This window comes from Artibeus jamaicensis, unplaced genomic scaffold (assembly GCF_021234435.1).
Source record: "Artibeus jamaicensis isolate MK-2021 breed Jamaican fruit bat unplaced genomic scaffold, CSHL_Jam_final contig_519, whole genome shotgun sequence".
Lineage (NCBI taxonomy): Eukaryota > Metazoa > Chordata > Mammalia > Chiroptera > Phyllostomidae > Artibeus > Artibeus jamaicensis.
In genome coordinates this window covers 6,453,329-6,472,132 of record NW_026521871.1, presented here as the reverse complement: position 1 = coordinate 6,472,132, position 18,804 = coordinate 6,453,329, and the positions used below count along the sequence as shown (strand labels likewise).

Below are 18,804 nucleotides of genomic sequence, written 5' to 3'. Positions count from 1 at the left end.
TTTATTGAATAAATATTGTTAAATAAACACTAGAAAAAGGAAGAGAGAAAGGAAAGAAGAAAGACTGCTTGGCTTTTGTGAGGTTTATGTGAAAAAGAATAGTAATAGTAATAGATTCAGAAAAAGAAATTCTCTGTTGCCTAGAAGTAAGGCCTATATTCTTGTTGAAAGTAGCCTGGCTCTTCCTATTCCCCTCCCTGCTGCAATCTAGTTACTCTACTTTCTAGCTGTACCTTGGGGACAACCTCATTTTTGGCTGCTGAGCCACAGCCTTTGATGCATAGTAGATGATCAAGATGTTTTCAGAACTGAAATGAGCTGCAAGTGTGTGACCATGCTTGGTGGTGGTGGTTGTTCCAAGTAGGACTGACCCATTTTTCAATCCTCACAATTAAGTAATTACATATTAATTACTTTAGGTTGTTTTAGTTTTTTTTTGTGTGTGTGTTAAGGGTTTTTTGTTTGTTTTGTATTTTATTTTATTTTATTTTAATTGTTCAGGTCCAGGTTTTTATAGATTTTTTTAAAAGTATTTATTTATTTATTCTGGGAGAGAGAGAGAGGAAGGGAGGGAGAAAGGGAGAGAAACATCAATGTGTGGTTGCCTCTCCCGTGGCCCCCACTGGGGGACCTGGCCTGCAACCCAGGCATGTGCCCTGACTGGGAATCAAACCGGCAACCCTTTGGTTCACAGCCTGTGCTCAATGCACTGAGCTACACCAGCCAGGGCTCAGGTACAGTTTTCTGCCTTTTACCCCCACCCTGCTAACCCTCCCCACCTCCCTCCTGTTTCCACCTCCCCTTGGTTTTGTCCATGTGTCCTTTATACTTGTTCCTGTAAACTTTTCCCCTTTTCCCCTGAAATTCCCTCCCCTCTCCCCTCTGGTCACTGTCAGCTTGTTCTCAATTTCAGGTCTTTGCTTATATTTTGCTTGTTTGTTTTGTTGATTAGATTCCTGTTAAAGGTGAGATCATATAGTATTTGTCTTTCACTGCCTGGCTTATTTTGCTTAGCATAATGCTTTCCAGTTCCATCCATGCTGTCACAAAGGGTAGGAGCTCCTTCTTTCTTTCTGCTGCATAGAATTGCATTGTGTAAATGAACCACAGTTTTTTTATCTATTCATTTACTGATGGGCACCTAGGTTGCTTCCAACGCTTGGCTATTGTAAATTGTGCTGCTATAAACATTGGGGTGCATAGGTTCTTTTGGATTGGTGTTCCAGGGTTCCTAGGGTATTAACCCAGCAGTGGAATTGCCGGGTCAAAGGGTAGATCCATTTTTAGTTTTCTGAGAAAATTCCATAGTGGTTGTACCAGTCTGCAATCCCACCAACCGTGCACTAGGGTTTTACTTCAAAGATACATAATTATTTACCTTTTTTTGAGCACATTTGTCTCAGAGTTACTGTAAGCATTTTTGGTAACACCTTTCCCATATGTTATTGAGATATAGGAATGCCATTAATTGTCTTTATTTACATGACCAGAGGGATGCTTTCACTTGAGAATGTTTGGATATTCCTTGCCTTTTCCTAAATATTACTGCCCCCTTTTCCTTTGAACATCAGTACAAAGGACCAACCTGCCAACTCAATAGACATTTCAGGAGAAAACTGGGAAAGGTATATGTTTAATTTGCTGAGATTCCTCAGTTACAATTCTTCTCCTAAAAACATAGGTTTGGGGAATCTGACCTAAGTTGACCCCAAACCCACTTATACCAACTTTGTCACCTTGAGCAAGTTGCCTAAATTTCCATATGTATCATGTAGGGATCTTGTGTGGATTAAGTAGAACATTTGCAAATATATCTATAATAAGTCTATGACAAAAGCTTATTTTCTTCTTTTATCAGCATGTTGGGCAGTATACTTAGAAAGTACAGACCACTGGAAGAAGTAGGTCCATGGCCAGACCTGAGTCTCAAGCTTGGATACTGAAGAGGAGAGATGGGAGTGGCTTCAGCTCATTGGGACACACAGCCCCTTCTTACCATCTGAAAGAACTGATGGGGTTTGAGAGGTATTGTTCTATAACTTTGGGTAGGGGTGGTGGAGGTAATCATGGGAAAACATTCTTTCAAGGTCCTTGCCAAAAACAGAGTATCATTCTCTTCCACCTTTTGGATTTTGACTTCAGGTAGAGCAATTAAGATAAGAAATGGGCAAAGGGTTTGAAGAGTAAACACACAAAGATAAGCAGAAGACATCTTCCTTCTAATGTTGTCAACAGAGAGAGGGACCAGCATAACAGAGATGGACCCGAATCTACCTCCAAGTTATCTATTGTTTACCACAAAATTAGCAGCTCTCCAGCTCTTAAGAAAAACAGAAGCAGGCAAGTGGGTATTTATGTCTAAGAAAAAAATCAGAGAGAAAAGGTGGCTGTAGCCAGGAACATTGTTCTGACTTAAGCATTGCTCTCCTCTGCCTTATGCATTTTCTCAGTGCAGGCCAGACCCACTTTAGCAAAAGGAGTAATAGCTGGGTTTTTCCCTGCTGGTATCAGAAGACTTTGTTAGTTCTTAATGCATCCCTTACAAAGCACTCTTAAACAGTCCTTGTTGAGCCATCATGCCTTCCAGCTAAGCGTGGACTGGCATGAGAGCTAAGATTCAGGCTGGCCTTCTGTGCCCACAGCCTGCAAATCAGGGCAGAGTCATAGGAGCTTGGAATGAGGAAACTGATGGGTACACAGGCAGAGCTGAGGCTCCTGTAGGGTTTTAATTGCACAGACAAAATGGAAACAAAACTGCCGGCAGGCTTGCAGTATGACTCAATTCATTGTTTCATCAGCGGCTGTTTATTTATTTTATTTACTCCTTGGGTTGAAAGCCAATGAGTGACATGTGGAATTAGCCTTAGAGTTAGGGGCCAGGCATTTTGGTGGCATTTGCTATTAAAACAGAGATAAGATCAATGTTTGACCTGGTCCACAAATCAGTAGCCCTCAAGCTTGGTGAAATTACCGGTACTTGCCACCTTCCCTCACTGGCATTTTAGCTTCCGAGCACATCCTGATCACATCGTAGTCGTTTTTACCCACAGCTAAGAAAGAAGCCTCCGACGTCACTTGGGAACCAGAGGGCTTCCAAGTCTCAAGGAGTCACCTCCAATCATTGTCAACAAACAGGGCTTTGACAAAGACACAGAAGATTTGAAGTGGCGTGCAATTCAGTCAGTCTGTTGACTTCCACTGGACTGGAAACCACCAAAGGCCAAATGTCCAAGTAGTGGGTCAGATAGCACCCCTCATAAAGATAGGTTACCTTATTTTGAAAAAGGGCCTATGCACATGTAATTATGCGAAGGATGTTAAGATCTTGTGATATCATTCTAGATTGTCTGAGTGGACCCTTAATCCAATGACAAGTGTCCTCATAAGACATATGCAGAGGGGAGACACACAGAGGTGATGGGAAGGGCTGCCAGCGGTGCCAGGACAGATGGCTCTAGAGCCTCTGGGGGAGCCCGGCCTTGCTGCATTCAGGATGTCTGGGCTCCAGAACCGTGAGAGATCAAATTTCGGCTGTTTTAAGCCACCCAGTGGGTGGCCATTTGTTCCAGAAATGATGGTGTTGGATTCAGGGAGGGGCCCATAGACCAAAGGGATTCTCAAGGAGGCTTTTCCTGAAAAAAAAAAAAAAAAAAGTTCTGCTTTTGCTTCTTTGTAGCACTGCTATTGATGTATTTTAGTTTTCTCTCTAAACTGTAATCCCTCCTTATATTAATATATCAAGAGAAGAAAAGGCCTCTTTCTGTCATCCTTCCTTAAAGAAACTGATTATCGTGGCTGTGGGGCGTGCTTCCTAAGACATGCAGAGAGCTCCTCCATTCCCCTTCCTTACCTTCCAACAGCCTGATTCCCACAATAAGTGTTTGTTAGTTTCCAGAAGCTAATTTTTAGCCATCTTAGGTTCTTTCAACTCTGCTTCTCTATAGGAGAAGGCTGTGACCCAGGAAAGGTTGCACGAGTCTCGTTCTAGTTTCTTACCTACCAAAACGGAAACTCTCTAAATCTTATCTCAGCCTTAACACACCTTTTGTTTACATGGAGCACAGAAGTAGTTCTAAGGGATGGACTTTCTCCGTTGTGACTTTCAGAGCCTCAAAACATCAATTTTTAAGTTAGCCAACACACGAGATAAATATTTTAACTACCATTTTATTTCCATCCAGGCCAAGGAACAGTTCAGGAAGGGTTCTAAGTAGGCAGAACCGGAAGTGTGGAAGGTTGCCCATGCTGTTGTTTTGAAGTTAGCCTGTCAGTCATCATGATTGAAATGTAACCCTGCTGACTTCTACAAGTGTAATAAAATGCTTTGCAAAAGGTTGCAGAATTGTAGGATGTAATAGTCTGCTCAGCTTCATTTCCAGTGCCGCAGGGTCCTAGAGAACGAGGCCCACTTCCTCATGCCTTGGGATTTGTTCGAGGTACTTTTCATGCCTGGGAATGATGGAACATAAAAACAGACATTTAAGTTAGAACCAGTAGCAATTTTGGAGTCATGGCAATACATAAAATGTAAATTTGCTTACTATGAATCTGTTAGATTGCCATTAACCTTGTACAAGAGGCCAGGGGTTGTGAGAAGATTATGTGAAATAGGCAGGTTCCAACCCTTCTGATGCCTGTCCTACCTCCATCCTCACGTTTTCTACAGCTTGTGCCCATAGCCCATGCCCCGGAAGTCAGCCACAAGGTCTTGTAAGCGTCTATTTTATGGACACAAGGCTTATATAAAATTGAAGCCATTCCATACCTTTAGTAATTAGGTCAGAATAGGTTCTCAAACAGAGCTGTTATCAGAATTACCCGTTGAACAGACACATTTCTTGGGTCTCTCCCCAACTTCCTGAATCAACATATATGGGGAGAGGCCCAAGAATCTGGAGAGAACTTCCTAAGAAGCTCTTCATAGGAATCTGACATTCTCAGCCCCTGAATTTGGGGAACTATTGAGATAGTGTGTAGCAGGCTGAATCAGCTTTGCTTCAAGGCCACGTCACCTAGAGTACCCGGGGCCAGGCCTAAAACAAATAATTTCTTCTCATAAAATAGAAAAGGCGGTGGCAGTTGGGGGTTAATCCTATTAGGAAAGATAATGCCTAGATCATAGCAATACATTTCATAGCTCTGACACCCTCCCATACCCCAAAGGAGAATCTGTAGGAGCCTTGGCTTCTAGCCTTAAGGAGAAGTGTCAGAAAAGTGGGTGTGGTCAGGAGTAGGTAAGGCTTCTGGCTTGGAGGACATTGGGAAAGCAGAGGGTTGCAACAAAAAGAAAGTTCAATGGAAGGGGAAGAAGGATGAGGGATTTATGGGCCAGATTTCATAATATATGGGGAAGATTGAAAAACAAGGCACTAGGAGATGTTTGGGGTAGATCCTAAGGAACGGCATTGGGAAGCACAGATGGACCTCCCTTTCAGTGTTCTCAAGGGATTTCAGTGAAGATTTAAATAGCTTTACTTATTATTTGTGGCTTTGAGTGCAATTCACCTGGGAGGTTAAGGGGCGAAGATCCATCCATCTGGCAGTTCCAGTGTGAGTTCAAGGGTACCCCAATGTAGTACAGACTCCGGTACATGGAGAGGGTTTTCAGTGAGTCTAGCACTACCCCTTTTCTACAACATCACAACAAAGTCAGAGAGCAAGGGGCAGGCAGAACCTTCCTTGGAACTGTGTCTGGCCCCTTCTGGAATCCAGAACATGGAAATCTAATCAGTTCTGCTTCAGCTTTCACATCTGAGTGTAGGATCTGCTCCGCCCTAGATCTACTGATGTCTGTATGTGAGGGGTGCAGAGTGGGGTGTATGAACCAGTCAGTCTGCACCCCCTGGAGAAAGGGGCCTGTCTCATTCCTTTATGACATTGGGATCATCCCCCATTGTGCCCAGCGCCACCCACCTTGTCTGGACACATAGGTCATTTCCCTATCATTCATCATTGCCCTTGTCCTTGAACAGTTATTGACTTTGAGTCAGAGGCACCTGTGCAGGCCTGAAAATGGATGTGCCCTTTCTTTTCCTCCGCCTCGTCTGTCTAGGGCAGATTTATGTCCTAGGAGAAGTTTCTTTCGGTTTTATTTTTGGTCTTTTGAACACTGTGGCCTAGTGTTATTTCCCGCACCCGCCCTTCCCAGCCCAGCCCTGTAATTTCTGAATCTCCGTGGGTGCCGCTATCCACACCTGAGAAGGCTTTCTGTCAGCGTGCTTACAGTGCTCTGCAGCCCACCCCTCACACAGCTCTGACGTCCAAACTGTTGGCCTAACTTCTTCAACTAGCCTGCAAGCTCATGGGAAGCAGACTTTGCTTTTCCTGCCAGAGTACAGCAAGCGGACGTGCCTGGCTTTGACAAGGCTCGGGTCTGAAGGGCAGCCTTGTCATACACCAGCTATGTGTCTCCTGGCAATGTGAAACATACACTGGGGGGGGGGGGGACGCCTGAGGGGCTGATACAGAAAAACACTTGGAGCTGTGCTTTGTAAGTACTCACTAGTATAGGCCTCTGTTATTGTCATTATTTCTGCTCTATCACAGTGCCAGTCAGAAACCAGGTGACAGAGACCCATGAGTGTCCAACCAAGTGCATGTCAGTACCTAGCTCCATGGGGGTGATTATGCCTCATTCTGGGAGAGGGTGCCTCTGGGCAACGTACTTGTCTCCCTGTCTTCTGATCAGACTTCACCCACTATGCACCCTTCTTCCGGTCTCTAGTTTCCTTCAAAACCACCATCAGACAGCAGTGTTTTCAGTGCTCTCTGGGAAGATCGACAAAAGTATTTATTGACATGTAAGGCTTAGAGGGAGGTGCAGAGAGGTGAAGGGTGATACCCTGAAGGGGCTTCCATCTCATTCGGGGAAAAACTTGGACAGAGGGAGGCAGTGCAGCAGCTGGGCAGGTGCAGGTGAGCTGTCCAGAAAATGTGTGCTTCCAGAGTTCTGAGAGCAGAGAGCTCAGGGTGCCTGAAGTTTGACTGGTGATTAACATGCGAATGATCATGAGGTTTCTCAAATATTTCTAAGTTTCTAATAAACACAGTGGCAGGCGAACTGGCTGACTCCCCTCCCCTGCAAGGCTGGGCTTGAAGAATAACAGGTCATACAATGAAGCTCATTTTCAAGGGTTTGCTTTGCAGAATAAGGGATGCAGACAAAGGGGAAACTCCATTGCTCTGAACAGTGAAGAGATTTTTGGAGGAGCTTTACATTGGGAACGAAATTAAAAATGGCTAATGAAGAACATTTGGATGATTTTTAAGTATGGTGTCCTGTATGGATGCACTATGATCTTTTCACTTGTCTTTCCCTTAATCCTTCAGGAAGGTCTTTGAAGTCAGTTTGTATTTTGTTCTCCTGACTTAGTAAGCACAGGGTGAAAGCAGAGGTACCGAAGGGACCCCAACTGGGGTGCCAAAGGAGCACTCTGACTTCTTCTGGAATATGCAGGCGCCATTAGGCTTGATAAAGTCTTTCTCCACAAAAAAAAATGGTGCTGAGTCCTTTGTTTTCAATAGATGTCACCATCCTCTGCAGGCATTCAAAGTAACATATTTTTACTAAATGTGCATATGGAGGCTTACAGGCCATTGACCCAAAGAAAGAGCCTCTTCTGCTTTGAAGCTAAAAAATAGGTCAATGTCTCTGTCTTCTGTAGGTGAATGTGGATGGGTACTGGCCACAGTCAGTCTGACTTGATAGAGTGTAAAAGGCAGATATGGGACCACAAAAACTCAACAGGCTTTTCTTGTTTTTTTTTTTTTTTTAAGGTAATGTTTTGAAACTTGGCTGCTCACTGTAATCACCTGGGGAGGTCTAAGAAATGCCCTGCTCCCATTCCAACTGCAGCAATTCTGCTCTAACCAGCCTGCAGCGTGGGCCTGGCCCCTGGAGGGGAACCGCTGACAGTTAGGTGATGGTGAGGAGCTCCAAGCTGTCTGCTTCTAGATCCTGTAATATACTCCACATGCCGCAAAGCAACTCAGGTGCTGGGGATAGGTTTCAGCAGGTTCCAGCTGCAAATGTTCAGTCTCTAGTAAAGTTGTCCGTCTTCTGCACTCTTAGAACAGCCACACAAACAGGACAAGTGCTGTTCTTCACAGGCAGTGATTCTTGCCCATGAGAAGGACAAAAGTGACCTGCTTTACATCCACACGAGGGCTGACACAGAATGGTTTTAGAACCAAGTGATCACGTTCTCAAATGTAACATAAAATTCCTCTGCAACAACTCCCTTCTTTGAAAAGTAATTCTCATTTCCTAGCAGGCTAGAGGCAGACAGCCATGGAAAAGTCATTCTGCTCACACCAAAAACAAGGTGAGCAATTTTCTAAGGGCAGGCACCCTTGACCTCTGCTTTTCAGCTTTTTCTTAATAAACTGAAGTCAGAAATTGGACCACAAAGCCACTGGTGGCAATCTCTTAGAGAAAGTAGGTAAAGGCAAAGGTAGGGGAGAGATGGCAAGGATCAGACAGCCACTCTGATTAGTGTCTCCATGGCAACACAACTGTCCTTTCATCTAGACATAAGGAGGGTTATCCCAAGTGCAGTGGACAGAAACCCAGCACTGTGAGGCTGGACTTCAGAGAGCAGGGCAACTTCCCAGCAAGGTCTCTAACTCACAACTCTTCTTCTGTGACATGTCACACATGCTGATTAACACAACTTCTTAGGATGGGAAAGTGTAAACAGGGTCTATTCCCCAATGCTGCAAGTTCATGTCCTTTAGGGCAAAGAAAGCAGCTATGGGAACCGTGTAGCCAGCGCCCTCAGGAGCGGAGATGCAGACCTCTGTGTTTGCAGTGAGCTTGGGGCTGTCCTTTGTGGAGTGAGCGCAGACTCAGCACTGCATGCTCTTTGAAGAAATAAATTAAATAGGGACAGCAAACATGCAAGAAAGATGATTGCCAAGCTTGTTGCTGTGGGTGATTTACCATTGCCGAGGATGGCTCATCCCCTCCTTTTTCCCACAGTGTCCTGGAGACAGAAACACCACAGGCCTTGAAGCTCAGTGGTGGAAGTGAGAAGGCAGAACAGAGAAACCAACCCTGGAAAACTCAGGGTTCTCCTTGGGCATGTGTTTGTTGGCCCCTCAGAGCCAGAAGGCTTCTGTCTTTTAGGTTTGCTCCATTTACACCCACTTGCCCATGTCTGTGCCTAGCAAAGACTCTCCCTAAAAGGCCTTCTCATTCTGATGGAGCTGATGAAGAACAGGGTTTATTTGTCTCTAAATCTGCAGTTGATATTACTTTTCCCTGAGACTCAGTTAAAATGAAAAAAGATTACTCTATATATACTTGTGTCTTTTGTGAGAGAAACTAATCTGGGGAAAGAAAGTTCCTGCAATGTGAAACACTTTCCCTTCCTTCAAGCCCTCCAGAGGGGCAAAGCAAAAGTTAAAGGCATGTGTGCTTTGTCATTTACCTTGTCTGACAGCTCCTCCTTATCGTGCTTCTGAGGGTGACCTTCCTCTGGCATATCCCCGTGCTCTCGTGTGCACTCCTGTTGTAACAGAATTTCAGAACCCAGCACGGAGCAGGCTACCTCTGATAATTAATGGCTCTGAGAGTTTGCTGAATGTGTTATTTAATTAATGGCACTTGTGTCTAGAGTGTGTACAACTGTGTGAATAAAAGGTGCATTTGCTAAGGGATTATAGACAAATACTCAGAGATAGTCACATTGAGAATTTGTCGGTGATTATAATTTTTCCTCTCTGTCATTTAAAAGGTACTGAATTTTGTACATTTGATATAGTTCTGTTTTTTTTTTTTGCCTTGTATGCAAGCTTACATTACAATTAAAAATTCTTAGGCTAATGGATAAAAGTCTGTTATGGGGAGCAGTGCCTTTTATCAACAATACAAAGATAAAATCTTTCATACTATATTTTGAGAATGAAACTGATGGTCAAATAGGTTATGGTTTACTTCAGCTACTCACAAATAGGCTAATCTGGGTTACATTCAAGTTTACCTGAGACCAGTTGATCAAGGGTTGAAAACTGGCAAGAAAACACATTTGAAGGCTATTGAGAATAGAGTAATGCACACCAACCTGCTTGTCCTTAGATGCTGGTGCTTAGAACGTAATGCAGATTGTGAAAAGACAAAGATGAATACATCACGTACAGAAGCATCAGCAGTCCATAAGAGAAATCTCTATGGATCCACCTCCGTGTGTTTTCAGATGGAGAATGCAAATACAAAGAGTCAAGTTTTAAGTCTGTACTGTCACTATTTGAGCCTGGGAAAGTTATATCTGCTCTCTGGACCAGTCTTCCTTCGTAAAACAATGGGTTGTAAATTACATGCTCTTTAAACACCCTTCCAGCCCAAAGATGCTCAGTAGGAACATGGAAGCTGACTGAAAGGGAGTCCCACTGATAGGAGAGATAGCTGATTGCTCATTTTTGGGCGCTTGGGGATAATTTTTCCAGGAATGGGCTTCTGAGAATATGCAGAGCCATAGAAATGTGCCCTAAAAAGGGCTACAGGCTCACCTATTCTCCAAAGCTCAGCCAGATGGTTCAGGAGACAAAGCCTCAAACTAGGAGCCTCTCCCCAGCCAGAGACCTCTTCCCACTCAGGGGAGGCAGTGGACATAGAGGCACTGGCTCAACGGGCTTAAATGAAGTCAAGAGAGAGGCTGGAGGCTGTGCACAGCACATTCTTTCTCCTGGATGGGAAGAAAAAGCCATCTGCCCAGAACATCTGTCAGCCAATGCCTGTGCTAAGGTGCAGAGCGCTAGGTGGGTATGCAGTCTTATATGTGGAAATCTCATTGTCTTCACTTCTGCTCCTGAATGTCATACCTCCATGTCACAGCTGAGAAAGCTCACACAGTTGGTAAGTGCAGGATTGGAACCAGATCTGCCTCATTCCAGGGATCAACCTCTTTTCACAACTGCACTGTCCGGTATGATAGTCACTAGCCATATATGGCTAATGAGCACTAAAGATGTGACTAGTCTAAGTTGAGATGTGCAGAAAGTCTAAAATATCTACTAGGTTTCAATGACTTAATCTAGTGAAAGACTATAAAATATCACAATAGCTTTTTATCTTTATGTAATATTGTATATTATAAATCTTTGTCATTAAGATACTGAAATAATAGTGTTTGTATATATTGGGTTAAAAACATATTATCAGCATTAATTTAATCTGTGGTTAATGTGGCTTCAGGAAAATCTAAATGATGTGTGTGGCTGGCATGCTGTTCCCATCAGACAGTGCTGCTCGGGGTCGACATCCCGGGGCCCGGTCTGGGTGAGCACGGAACGGCACTGGCCCGGGTTGCTGGAATGGAGTGGGCTCCACGAGCGTCTGAAGAGTTAACTTAGTACTTAGGAGCAGGGGCTGTGGGTTCAAGGTAGGCTTGTGACTGTTTGTTGTGTAACCTTAAGTTACTTTGCCTACCTGTGCCTTGGTTCCATCACGTACAAAATGGGAAAATAGTAGTATCTCCCTCACAGAATTGTTATAAGGACTAAACAGGACACAAGTAAGGCACTTACCGTAGAGCCTGGCCCAGAGACAGGTCTATGGTCTAAAAAAATGCCAATTATTGCCAATTACTCATCTCCTCAGCAAGGGTTTTTGAGCACTGTGACAGGCTAGGAGCTGTTCTAAGTGTGAAAGACAATGGCCCTGCCCTTGGACACTTACTTGCTAGTGGGGGATAAAGACAAACTTATACTGTGATGGTAGATGATGGTGAATAGTATGAAGAAAAATTAGGCAAGTTTAAGGTATTGCGAGAAACTGGGGTACTGATTTAAATGGTCTTTCTGAGTAAGTGACATCTGAGTCCAATGCTGACTATTAGGAGGAAACGAGAGAATCCCAGACCGAGGAGGACACGGGTGCCAGGCGCCCAGGCGGGAGCTTTGGAAGTGACCTGCTGACAGCAAGGAAGCAGGAGGCTGCCAGTGGGAGTGTGGGGTGGGAATCACGGGAGAGGGATCTAGGTTTAATCCTGGTCCTTTACTGTGGCCTGTAAGTGATCAGATCCCGCCTGGCTTTCCGAAGTTGGGAGAAGGGACATGATCCGGCTTCCCATTTAAAAGGCTCATAATCCTAATACATTTCCAATGATACATTATATATTTACAAATTGTATATAAAATATATATTGTCTTTTGAATGGTCTTTGGTGAATTTCAGGGTATTGATATATAATATAATGTTAAAGTACATACTCAACCCTTGACTATGATATTCTGTATAAAGAAGTTATATTTTTAAATGTAGTATAATGAAAGCTTACCCAGAACACAGGGAGTTCTAACTTTTTAGTGAAAATACTTTTCATTTATATTTTCCCCACTGAATCCTTTAAAGGACTGAAGGAATTAAAATGAACCACACAGACAATCTTCCACTTAAAAAACAAACAACTGCCTTGATAAATAACGGGTCCTTGAGAGGAGAGTAATAAAGCAAAACTCCGGTGGGGGTGTCAGAGGTAAATGCTGATTTACCACATTGGACATATTCCTTGCTCTACATTGTTAACTTTGAAGTCTGCAGGAGCCTGCAGAGAGACTGGATAATCCCTGCAGGAGCCAGCGGAGGGCTGAGTTCTGAGAGCAGCCCAGAGCCCCGCATTGCCAAGACTGGCCAGTCAGTGAGAAAGCTTCCCTTTCCTACAGCTATGACTCTGGCTTTTCATTTCTAATTAAAAAATAATTCATGCACTATCATAAGTTTTCCGTTCTTCAAAGCAAGACCACATAATCAGTCTGTAATGCCAACAGTTCTAAATATTTTGTGGGCCCCACTGCAACAAGATGTGGAGCTTTAGCCAAGGAAAACTGGGCAGAACACATAATTATATTCAAAGCCACTTTGCCTGTTTTAAAGGGATGAACATGATCTGGCGGTTTCTACAGACCTTCTTGACCTAAAGATACCTGCTGGCAGAAAAGGGTCCTCAGATGGGTTCTTTTAATGCTTTAATTGTTATGTGATCTTTCATCTTACACACTGACTTAAACACTTTGAATAATATCTTAAATACGCATTAAAATTGATGCTAATCCTAGACCTCAGAGTGGCCCTTGGAGGGCATGTAACCGGGTGTGGGCATGGGGTTTAATAAAACTGACACAAAGTCACCTGCTTTATGGTGGGGAAGGCAGAGAAATCAGTTTGGTTACAGGTACTGCTGACACTGTACTGACTTGCACAGAACTCATACATGCTTGCTTGTATTTGAATCAGTCTTATTGTTTAAGATTCACCATCTACTCCTCTCAGGTAAGGATGGACTTCACCTGCTGTTTGTCAGACAGTGTTTGCTTAAAGCAGAATTTCCACAGATAGTTGGTGATTGAGTCCTAGAACCTCCAGGTTAAAAATGTCCCCAAGGAGCAAGCAGTCTACACCCATGTGGTAGCCATGACACTTGATGGTAAGGAAACCCCATTTCAAATGAGCCTCAGGAGAAAAGTGACTTACTGACCGTTTAATTGTGAAAGGTGAGCAGACATAGGAATTTATTCCTCTCTCCACCTTTTGTCTCCCTTCACTCTGGTCTTCCCCTGCATGAGACTTTTCTAAATAATGAACAGAATGACTGTCAGGAGCCTCAAGTGTACATTGCCCCTTCAAGGGCTTTTCTCTTTCTGCTCATGTACCAAGTGGTAGGGAAGAACTCTGGTTGAGAACTTTGCCCAGAACCGTGGTCTCTAGATGACGTTGGCAGCTCCAAATTAAAATGTCTGCTACAGCCCATCCTATTTTCCTGCTCAGATCTCTCAACAATCTTCTAAATGTTTTGAAATCCCAAAGCGACTCTTGGTGAAAACCCCCTATCTCCAGAGGAAGCCCTAACTGAAAGGTCTTGAATGGAGCCCCTGGGAGTCCTCATTGATCCCAGGAATGCAACATCTAACGCATGATGGCCCAAAGTTGATAAGCGATGGTTTATTCCTGTTCATCAAGTGCAGTGTTAGCTTTCAGGCAAGCGTTCAGCCCCTGACTGCTGCTTCACAGGGACACATGGGAGAGTGTTGTCTCTTCGGTGGATAGTTTTAAGGAGTGGATAAAGTGATCTTCACAAAGCCCCCAACATGGGAATCACTAAATGCTGGCTCTTTTCCTGAAGTTCATGAAGAAGCAAGAGTAAGCTCTATCTTGCACCCTAATATTATTGTACAACTCTTGTCTTCAGTTAGCGAGAGTTTAAATAGGAAGGATATTTCTAAACAGAGACCCACCAATTTAGTGTAAAGGTAAATGTGGGCTCCAGAGTTAGACTTCCTAGACTTGAACCCTGACTTTCTATGCACGTAATGTGTGAGTCCTCGGACTAGTCCCATCATTGCCTGAACCTCAGTTTCAAGTTCTGAAAATCAAGATACTATGAGAGGGTTGTTGCGGGGTTTAATTAGAAAAAAAGCTTCTAAAGTGCTTGGTATTGCTTTCCCATAATAAGCTCTTCATTAGTGGTATCATTAATAACAGAGCATCTTCTCTGTATTGGTCCCTGTTACTTGGTGCCTGAAATAATCATCTGGGTAGACAGTGTGGCTTGTCAAAATCAGGGAGGATGGCTCAGAGGGGGGGACTTGACTCTGATGTCGTAGCAGTGTGTTTGTAAAGATCATATGCAGTGATTATTCATTTTTTGTTTAAGCTTATTATGAAATAATTGAATATTCAGCCAGCAATTAGACTGCACATTAAAGTCAATCTCTTCCTTCCCTTTCTTTTGTCCTCATTTAAAAAAAATATTTATTTTCAGTCCTTTTCATGGTGAAATATAACACACAGGAAAAAGTAGAGAAGATATATATGGCTCACAGAATTAATATAAGACAAACACATCTTTTGTCACCACCCATGGCAAGGACTAGAACACTGCCAACCCTCTCGCACCATCCCACCTTGTAGCCCCTTCCTGATCACCAACCTCTTCCCACCTCCCCCACCAAGGTAAACCACTGGGCTGACTTTATGGGGATTGTTTCCTTGCCTTCCCATATAATTTTATTCTCAAAATGAATGTAGCTCTAAGCACTGTAATTTAGTTTTTGCCTGGTTTGAACTTTACAGGAATGCAATCACACAGTACGTCTTCTTTTATGTGCTTCTGTTGTTCCACACTCTTGCAAATGCTTGATATTTTCAGTCTTTTAAAATGTGGACTATTGTGTGTAGGCAGTGGTATTCCATTGTGCTTTAAGTTTACATTTTCCTGATGACTAAAGATTATTGGCTATTATGATACTTTTTACGAAGTACCTGTTTAAATTCTTTCATAGTTTCTACTGAACTCTCGATTTTTTCTCATTGATTTGTAAGTTTATTTTTCTTTCTGTTTAAAAAATTATCTTCTGGATTCTGGTTTGTTGGATATATATGTGACAAGTGTCTTCTCCAATCCTGTGTCTTGTTTTTTTCTATTAATGGTGTCTTTTGATAGACAATATTTCTTAATTTGAATGTTGTTCATTTTATCAAACATTTTTATGGTAATATTTTTGTGTCCTATTAAAAAAGTCTTTATTGCCAGATCATGAAGATATTTTCCTATATTATTTTCTAAAAGTTTTACTGTTTTATACTTCACATTTTGAGTCACAAGCCACCTGGAATTGACTTTTGCATGTGGTGTGTGTGAGGTATAGTTTCATTAGGTTTCTATATGGAATCCTAGTTTCCCAGAAGAAGTTATTGAAAAGATTTCCCTTTCTCCAAGAACTCCATGCATTATTTTTAGCATAAATTGAGTGTTTCTATATTCCTGGACCTGTTTCCAGACCTATTTTGCCCTATCAGTCTACTTTATCCTTGAACCTGTACGGTGCGCTCTTAACTTTTGTAGCCTTGTGATAAGTCAGCATTTTGTACAGTAAGCCCTCCTATGCTTCTATCTTGTTATTTTCATAGTTTCCAGCTACATTTCCATGAGCATTTTGAAATCAATTTGTCAGTGTTCACCAAAAGAAGAATATTTTAAAAATCCATGGGGATTTTTATCTGGATTGCATTTATGTCAATATGAGAAGAACTGAGACTTTGTAAAATTGAGTCATTCATCTCTCCATTTATGTGACTTCTCTTTTGCCTTTTAATAATGTTTTGTAGTGTTCCGCCTCAAACCTTACATATCTTTATTTTTAGATATTTGATTTCTGATGTTAAATAAGCTAACTTTACTTTTTTTTCATTTTCTAATTGGTTAGCTGTTGTGAACTGAATGCTTGTGTCCCCCCCGAGTTCATGTGTTGAAAACCTAACTCCCAATGTAATAGTGACATGGGGTCTTCAGGTGGTAAGTAGGTTTGGATGAGGTCGTGAGGGTAGAGCCCCTGAGATGGTGTTATCTTCCTTACAAAAAGAGTGAGACTAAAGCGCACTCTCCTCCATGAGAGACCATGGTGAGAAGACAGCCATGGACAGTTCAGGAAGAGGGATCATGGGAATCAGAGCAAGCAGGAACCTGATTTTGAACTTTCAGCCTTTAGAACTGTGAGAAATACATGCCTGTTGTTGAAGCCACTCAGTCTGTGGTATTTTGTTGGAAGCCTGTGCTGATTAATACAGTGACTGATTCAGAGAAATGTAAAATTCACATCTACTGATTTTATATTCAGATACCTTGCTAAGTTTACTGATTAATTCTAATTGGTTTTCAGCTGGTTCTGAGTTTTCTGCATTCTTTTTATTGTCTACAAATAATGACTGACAGCTGTATTTCTTCCTCTTAATACTCTGTTCTTGACTTGCTGTACTAGGTCAGACCTGGTATACATTGTAAAAAAGCAATGCAAATAGTGAATATTATTTGATTAATAATCACAGATAAATATTTTTCAACATTATACCTTTAATTATAAATTCCCTTCTAGTTTCCCTAGAACTTTTATATTTATTAAGCTGGATATTGAACTTGATCATTTTTTTCTGCATCTACTTAGATGATCCTATTATTTTCTCCTCTATGAGTCTGTAAAAAGGCATTACTTGATAGTATATAAAGTTGACATTGCATTGGTCATAATGTATTATCCCTTTCATGGATTGTGCATGAACACAAATAACCTATTTGTCTGTCTATCTGATATCTTTTAGGATCTTGGCATCTGTGTTTCCATGTACAATTAGTCTGTAGATTTCCTTTTTGTTATGTTCTTGTCAGGTTCATGTGCAAGGCAATCCACACAACAAATGAGAAGTAGAAGAGTTGTTTTTTCCCCTCCTCTCCTGCATAAATTGTTCCATAGCCATAAGGTTCTCATTAAGAATTTTATTTTCAGCAGTATTCTTATTTCCTTTTTATTGTATGGTAGAATTCCCTGTAAAGCTACCTGGGCCTGATCTATTCTTTGTGGGAAGGATTTTAATTCAGGTTTGAGTTCTTTAACAGATATCTAATTATTTAGATTCTATTTTACTTTGTGTCAGTTTGGGTGAAACTGTATATTTTATAGAAACAATTTAATTTCAAATTTATTGGTCTAAAATTATTCATGATATATTCTTCTCTCTTTTAATGACTGCGATGTCCAGAGAGATGTTTAGCAAATTGACTTTCACCTTTTATAAATGTGCATAAGTCATGATTTAAATTATTCTCTAAATACATCTTTAGTTGCATCCTCAAGTTTTAGATTTTTTTATTCAGTTCAAAAATTTTTCTAATATCCTTTGATTTCTTGTTTAGAGTGCCTTTTGAATGAGTCTGATGGTAGTGAATTACCTCACATTTTGTCAGAACATATGTTTATTTCACCTTCATTATATAAGAATATGTTAACCGGGTACGGAAATCTAGGTTGGCAGTTATGTTCCTCCAGTTCTTTAATGATGTCATTCCATGGTATTCTGATTATTATTTGTTTTTTTGTTGTTGTTGTTATCATTGTCTTAGGTCTAATAATTACTCCTTTGAAAGAATTTTCTTTTTACTATTAAATCTAGCAACTTACTTTTTGCCTTTGATTTTCTGTAGTTCTATCATGATATATCTCATTCTAAGGTTCTACCATCTCTGTTCTGGTTTTGGTATGTTCTTGAATTTTTTGATGGGTGCTTTTGACAGTTAATTCATTCATTAGATTATTATATTTTTCGGTTATAGAATTTCAGTTTGGTTTTTGTTTGTAACTTCTGTCTTTTTTATAGATTCTAGCTCTCTGCTGAATGTTTTTAATCTTTTCTATCCAGAAACAAAATAAACATAGTTATTATAGTGGTTATATCTTATCATTTCAATTTTAGGTACCCTGCAATTCTAGTCTTATTCATGTTGACTTATCACTTCATAAGTGTGGTGTGTGTATATATACACACTCCTATACTGGGCATTCTATTTGAAAACATTTTTGTAGAAATTATTTAAGATCTTCAATGGTATTATTTTCTTTCAAAGATGATTTTTGTTTTTGCTTCTTCCAGAAACTTAATGGGACTAGCAATTTTGGATCACCTTAATTCGGTTCCTTGAACTAAGACTTTCTCAATTGCCAGATGATTTGTAACTGGGCTGCAGTTGGTACCAGGGCTAGCTTACATCTGGTTTATTATTTTTTTCAAGGGTATCACTTTTTCACATCTTTGTATTCCCACCCAGGTAGCAATCCAGCTTTTATTGCTTTAGTTCTGTCTACCTCTCTGGCACTCACAAATTATTGTACCTCAGGGAAAATAATTTCCCTGAGTTCTTCTCTCTCTCTGGATCTGTACCTTGTTACCATCAACAGATTTTTTAAATATTCTGTACAGTTTTTCTAGTTGAAAAGAGTCGGAAGTTTGATTCAAATTATTTGGTCTGTTAGTAATAG

At 41.4% G+C, this 18,804-nt stretch overlaps 1 protein-coding gene across 5 annotated transcripts in view; it reads right to left on the bottom strand.

Annotated features, from left to right (window-relative positions):
- Positions 1-4,149: 4,149 nt before the first annotated feature.
- Positions 4,150-18,804, bottom strand: part of FHIT (fragile histidine triad diadenosine triphosphatase) — a 1,463,343-nt gene continuing 1,448,688 nt past the window's right edge. For all 5 annotated transcript variants that reach the window (XM_053668986.1, XM_037137395.2, XM_037137392.2 and 2 more), the window contains one exon: positions 4,150-4,449. The gene's annotated coding sequence lies outside the window, so the exon portion shown is untranslated. The remainder of the gene's footprint in view (positions 4,450-18,804) is intronic.